Raw genomic sequence first — 6,740 nt, 5'->3', positions numbered from 1 at the left:
ATTTTAAGACATAACTGTAGAATGAATACAGCATAATATAGTGTTTCTGCATCTGCAAGCAAGGTCTCAGTCCCACCCAAGGAAGTGCACTAAACATTAGAATATGGAACTGTAGATAATTTCATGCTTGGGCATCTCACATTGGTCTATATATGTATACACAAGATGAACAGCAAAGAGAGAAAAGCATCCAATTTGTTAAACAAGGCACCCTCCTGGCCTCCATCTCTCAGCAATGTAAGACTCAACACATGCTTTAGTTGTAACTCCATTCCTGCTGAAGAGGAAAAGACAGAATGGAGGGTGAAATGTGTTCCTGAAAGGGAACCCTTCCTGATGCGCCTTCACAATTCAGGGCTGGTTGGATTGTCTGGGCTGCTTTGGGGGGAGGGAGTTGCAGGGATGTACCAGCTGGCAGAACTGGTCCAGGAAAGTCCCTTCAGTTCTTGTTGAAACAGTCAGTAGAGATAAAGGTAAGGATCAACATTTCCCCACCACTGTAGCAACATGACCTACAGGAAATAAAACGTTTCATGCCTTTCTTGAATCTGTGAACAGCTTATTTCAGCAACAGCATTTCCTAAATTGCACCCTTTTTACATTAAAAACCTACAGGTATTATGAATTTCCTATCAGTCAGAGCAAGTAATATTTACCCTAATAAAAACTTACCTCTTATTTCTATGTGTAATGGAATATCCCTGTGATTTTTCTCCCAAAAATCATAAAAAATAATGGATTTACATCATAGCAAAAATAAACTGGTGTTTAACTTTTCAGTTATACAATTTTTGTTTACGTGAACCTGCTTCTCTCCAAAAGAGCAGAAGGTTAAAATCAGAGCAAAAGGCTTTCCAGAGGTGAAAGTGTTAAAAAATTTATCTACTACTTAAAGAAAAAAAAACCCAAAAACCAAAAAAACCAAGAAAGGAAACCCAGCCACCCAGAAAAAACCTACCATGGCAAAAAAACCAAGAAGTCATTTGGAAATACTCTCCCAGTAGGACGAAGATTAACAAACTTCCATGGCAAAAGCCCTAGAGAAACCTTCAGTTACTGGGAAATATTCAGCAAACGGGGGGGGGGGGGGGGGGGGGGGGGGGGGGTGGAAGCATTATAAGATTACCCAAATTGTCAATATACATAAACATGCAGCACTCTTACCCAACAAGACACAAATCACATCACTAAACGTCTAGAAACAGCATGCAATGACAGTAATCTATCATCATATTTTTAAAAACTACCTTGAAAAGTGAAACTCAAATGAGTCAGGATTTTTATCATCTTCAGGCAATGAAAGAATTGGCAAAGTGACTCAATGAGACATTTGAAATTTTTCTCACTTGAATTGCCTGAGCCTTGAAAGTTGTTTACATATATAGAGTATCTGCCTTCTCTGAAAATCTTAATGTCAAAATGTTATGATTGGGAAAAAAGCCCATCTTCAATCCACTCAAAAAGTCTGCTGAGATATATAAAATATATTAAATACTCAACTGTAAGTAAACATAATTTCAACTCATTTAAACTAGAGGTGTTCCTCCCTCTCTGAGGCAAGGAATGTCTCTTAGTGTAAAACTGGCTGATCCATCAACTCTATTGCATAGTCAATCAGCAGAAGTTTAGTTCCAGATGTGCTACCTTTTGCTCCGTAGGTCTGTCACAGGGGACGTAAGAGGAAGGCTTACGGAAAAACAGATGCAAATCTGTTAGTCTTCAGTATCTCCCTTCCTCATGAAACAATTTTGCAAGGGTGAAATTTTTCTTGGTTTCTGGAGCAAAAATGAACTATTGAACTTCATATCTAATGTTTGTATTATTTGAAAAATATGCACAATCCATCCATATTAAGTTTACTGTAATATTATCAAGATAACTAGAAACAAAGTAATAGGAATTTGTGACATAGCTGAATAGTAGGACTACAGTGACTGTGACTTTTGAACAGCTATGTTGTATTTTAGCTCTAAAAATTTAATCCTTGCTCTAAAACAGAAGGTTAGAAAATAGCATTTGAAGAATTTTGGAGAGCAGAGTCAGTCATAATAACCCCAAACAGTATCAGCTAGACCTTTGCTTATGTCTACACAGACATGCCATTAAGTGAGTAAGCTCTGGTTTTTGCTTGACACAGATCAAGCATCAGAAATGTATTTGTTAAACCTATGTAGATGACCTGTGATATTCTGCTGTTAACAGTGCAGTTCCCCTGTAGCACATTCTATTCGTGCTGTAAATTTCTGGCACATCCTCTGAAGATATTTTAAAATTAGAAACAAACAAGTATAAACAGAGAAATTTAAAATTAATAAATCCTTAGGGAGAAAAATAGACTTGTTGCATACTTAGCGGAAGGGTTTCAATTCATTTGAAATATTTGTATTTGGAAGTCCTTTCACTCACTGCTGGTTTCAGTCCTAGGAAGAGGGATGGGAAAGGAAGGGAAATGTTATTTACAAACACTTTTATTCATTGCTTATGAGAAACAGACTCACCACTGTATAATAGCAATATTTAATGGAGAGTAGAATACAGAGAATAGAACTTATTTTTGTTTGTGTAGCCACAAAAGGAGAAAAAGCCCAAAAGTCAATGTGGTCTCTGCTGGAGTAGGCAGCTAACGATTTATTTTATTTTTTAGGAAGCACTTTGTTTCTTCTTTTCTTCTGTCAAGTCTAATTTTTGCAGAGAGTAGATGTGAGTCAAATGTTTCTAGCCATGCCAACAAAACAACAAACTAGTACATATACTTCCTTCAGGGTTTCAAGACACCATTTTGTGGACTTTCTATGAAGCCTTTAAAGAGACATGATTAGGATGAGGATTAAAGGCTATTGTGGATAATTTGCTGTTTAGAAGATAAAACCTCAGAGGGGGGGAAAAAAATCCATTTTCAGACTGGAAACAGGCTTACACTGGGCGTTATTAGCAGTAGCATTATTTACTAGTCTGGACAAGATGGTAAACAATCTGATGCCCACATCTGAGGAACACATGCAGACTGTTAAGGCTATGACACAGTCTTATTCAAGGAAAGAAGTGGAAGCAATATATTACCTTTCAAAGGAACTAGCCAAGTATGAAAAACAGTGGAAACCTAATTGACCCCATATACTAGTTAAGTGAATTTAATAAAAACCATTGAGTTCTATGTTTACATCCTCAGAGAAGGATACAAAAGACAAGAACTTCAATGGGAGCTAACAAATTTAGACAAATGAGGAGGAGATTCAGTGAATAAAAGATAAGGTATGTTATAGGCAGAACACATCATAAGGAATAATTAGAGTTGAATTACTCATATACATTTCTGGGTTCTAAATTAACTGTATTCACCGAGGCTAAACACCTGGGAAGCTCACTGGAAACATATGTTCAGTTTGTAATTTAGAATTTATTTATTTTTTTTTTTTAAAGAGAGAAATCTTAAAATAGAAAATATTGCAAAAGAAAAAGTGCTATGGAAGCAGTATGTGATTTAACAGTGCCATCACCTAAAACATCAGTCAGCTCTGATCATCCACAGTCATATAGATTATAAACAGTAAAAAAAAAAAAAAAAAAAAAAAAAAAAAAAAGAAAGAAATAAAAAAAAAATAGTCCAGAAGAAGGGAACAGAAACGCAGCTACCCAGAAGAAATTTTCCATATGAGAAATTTAAAAGCCTAGCACTGTATAGTTTGGAATAGAGCTGAAGGAAAAAGGTACCCTCTATACCAGTAATGACTTAGTATAGCACAATTTGAAGTTGGGAGCTCTCTTTTACTCTCTTCCACAAAAATAGATAAAGGAGAAATTCCATCATCCATAAATAATATTTAACCTCTCCTTCTAGCAGGCTATAGAGAGGCAGGGACAGAGTTTCCAGACTTTTTTCCTCCCTTTCTTTTCGGGATGGTGGGTTCACGAAAAAGCTCACTGCAGAACTGAGGTTCACTGCAGAAGTAACTGCTCTTCATCCATCTGGCTGGCAGAGAGCTTACCACATCTGCGACCTTAAAACCAGACAGTGACAATGAAATAAAGGGTTTGAAGCCTAGCTCTGTGCGATCTTGAGCTTTTACCGGTTGTCTTTTCCTTGAAGGCAAAGGAATGGAAGGAAGGCAGCAGTTGAGATGGAATATTCCCATTATGTTGTAAGTTTTCTCCATTGACAAAGCAAAGAGGAGAAATCTGGTAAGTTAGCAGATGTGGTGGGCTTTTTGTTTGTTTGTTTTAAAATTTTCCTTTTTTTTTATTACCCTGAACAATATGAACCTGAGAGATAAGCTCTATAACCTTAGTTATATACAGCATTTTTTACGTATAAGCAGATGTCCTCTGTCAGCCTCAGCCTACTTGTTTATCTATACACTCAAATTCATAAGACATTTAACTCCCTGCTGCCTGCTGTGATCAAAGTCTGGCCCTTACATGAGGCACTTACCAGTTTATAGCAATAAATAAGAAACATAAGTAAGTGCACTGTACATGTTAAGTACTGCCTCTCAACAGATATGTGAAGTAGGTAAATGGAATACTTCCTATTTTAAACAATGGAAACGAGACTAAAAAATATCCCAAACAAACCTTTAGAAGAAAAGAATAACATTCCTTCCCCTCATTCTTCTACTATTTTCTTTTTCTTCTAAGAAGTCCAAGAAAAAAAATACAACTTTTTGTACTGCACCATGAGGTTCAGGATGCAGGCTAGTCTGAGGTCAAATAGCAGCTCAATGTTAAATGGTAGATCGCATTAAGAGTCTATAAAGCAGCACTGTTATCCAATTTGCTGAATGGTTTGAAGACATGGACTAGTGACGACATACATGACTTCTAGACAAATGTCATCTGCACCATCTGTGGACCATATTGTGCATCAGATGGCAGGATAAAATTTTCAATAAGAAAGTTTCAGAGCAGAGCTATGTTCCAGGGACTGTAGCCATGATTTTCATAGAACAGCTGCACTGGGCTGGTCACACATCTAGGATAGAAGACACCGGCATCCTGCAGCAGCTGGTGCGCTGTGGACTTGAAGAAGCAGCATGTAACCAGGACAGACAGATGAACCACTTCAAGGATATACTGAAATTCAACTTCAAGTAATAAAAATTGCTAAGATGGCAGGCAGGTAGGATTGGTACAGCACAGTTCAGCTTGAAAAGACTCGATTGAATCTAAATTTACCAGCAGAAGCATGCATGGTCTTGCTAACCCATTGTCAAGGGCAGAGGTCTCCAGTTAAGAGGTCATTATTGTTCCCTGCTGACCTCTGAGTTTGGTTTCCTTACAGAGTGCAGGCAGGGGAGGCTAATATGGCTGGATCTGGTTTCCCTATGGAGGCAGAATGCAAATCTGGACTTGCCAACTCAGGGGCATTTCTGATGCTTGTGATCCTGCGCATCTGAGCAGAAATATTGCATCCATAGTAAAGAAAGGAGACATCAAAGAAAAAAATATATCAACTTATCCCTTAGGACTACACACGAAACCAATGGGAAAAAGACATCCCAGTAACGCACTGTGTTTTGTTTGGGGTTTTGTTTGTTGATTTTTTTTTTTCTTTTCCAGCCCTTACAATATTTCAGGACAATACCATGAGAGGTATTCTCTTCACTCCTGAAGGACAATGTAACAAAAAGAATTTGGTAAATGTCAGAGAAGGGATTCTTTTGTGAAAACTACCTAGTAGGCATTGCCTCGCACTTAAGTTGATGAGAAACTCAGTCTTAAGTGTCTGCATTAATTGAAGTTGAAGCAACAGAAATTAAATGTTTAGATACTAATTTCAAAGCCTCATTTTAATTAATAAAACTAGTTTCAAATTTTATTTTTAAATTGTCAAACTAATGAATTAGTTCACAAAATTATTTTGATTTCTAAGTGCTAATAGAAAAGGCTTAATTAATTCAATAGACTTGAGATCAGGCTTTCAATATCTCTGAATCCCTGGAACTAAATTATATGTTTATGTATGCCCTCAATTGGATTCTGGATTTGCAGTAAAGCTCTTCAATCTAACAGTAAAAGAAAAAGTTTCTGTGGCATTTTAAAAATATTCAACTCAAATTAGGCAGTACAAGAATGAATATGTATTCCTTTCACTATATGTTATTTATTTATTTATTTATTTATACATTTTGGCTTTGAAATTCTTATTGTGAAATTAATTATCAGAGGTTGGTAAACATATAGCGAAATCATTAGTCCCATGACTAAATTAAAAAAAAATAAAAGAAAAACATCTTATTTTTCTTTCAAAATAATGGTCACAATACATGTGGCTCATCTGACTAAAAGTAGATGTCCTTCAGGGTGGCAGACACCCTAGTACTCATCAGAGTTATAACAACTGCTTCTTCCCCACACTCACATGCACACACACAGAAAAAAAATACATGTCTATAGTTAGAAGGCAGCTGCAGTTAGACATCCAGATATAGAAAACATCAACATCTGCAATTCAGCCTTCTCACATATATTACAGTTAACATCCCACTTCTAGATAGATTCATAATATGCTCTCACTGGCTACATACTCATTACTTCAGTTTTGCCTGGACTGTGAGTACCAATCAATCAAGATTGTCCAAAATAAAGCCTTTGAGGAGACACGCAGGTTCTGTTGTTAGTCTGCAGCCATGCATGCATGATATCTGAATTACAGTGATATTTTAAGGACTTTAACAAACAGAACATGGGTTTTGGGGGAAGTGGCATTGACTGACACAAAAGAGGCACAGATTAGATGAAGA

This window comes from Aquila chrysaetos, chromosome 14 (genome assembly GCF_900496995.4).
Source record: "Aquila chrysaetos chrysaetos chromosome 14, bAquChr1.4, whole genome shotgun sequence".
Lineage (NCBI taxonomy): Eukaryota > Metazoa > Chordata > Aves > Accipitriformes > Accipitridae > Aquila > Aquila chrysaetos.
Note: the sequence above shows the minus strand (reverse complement) of the source record.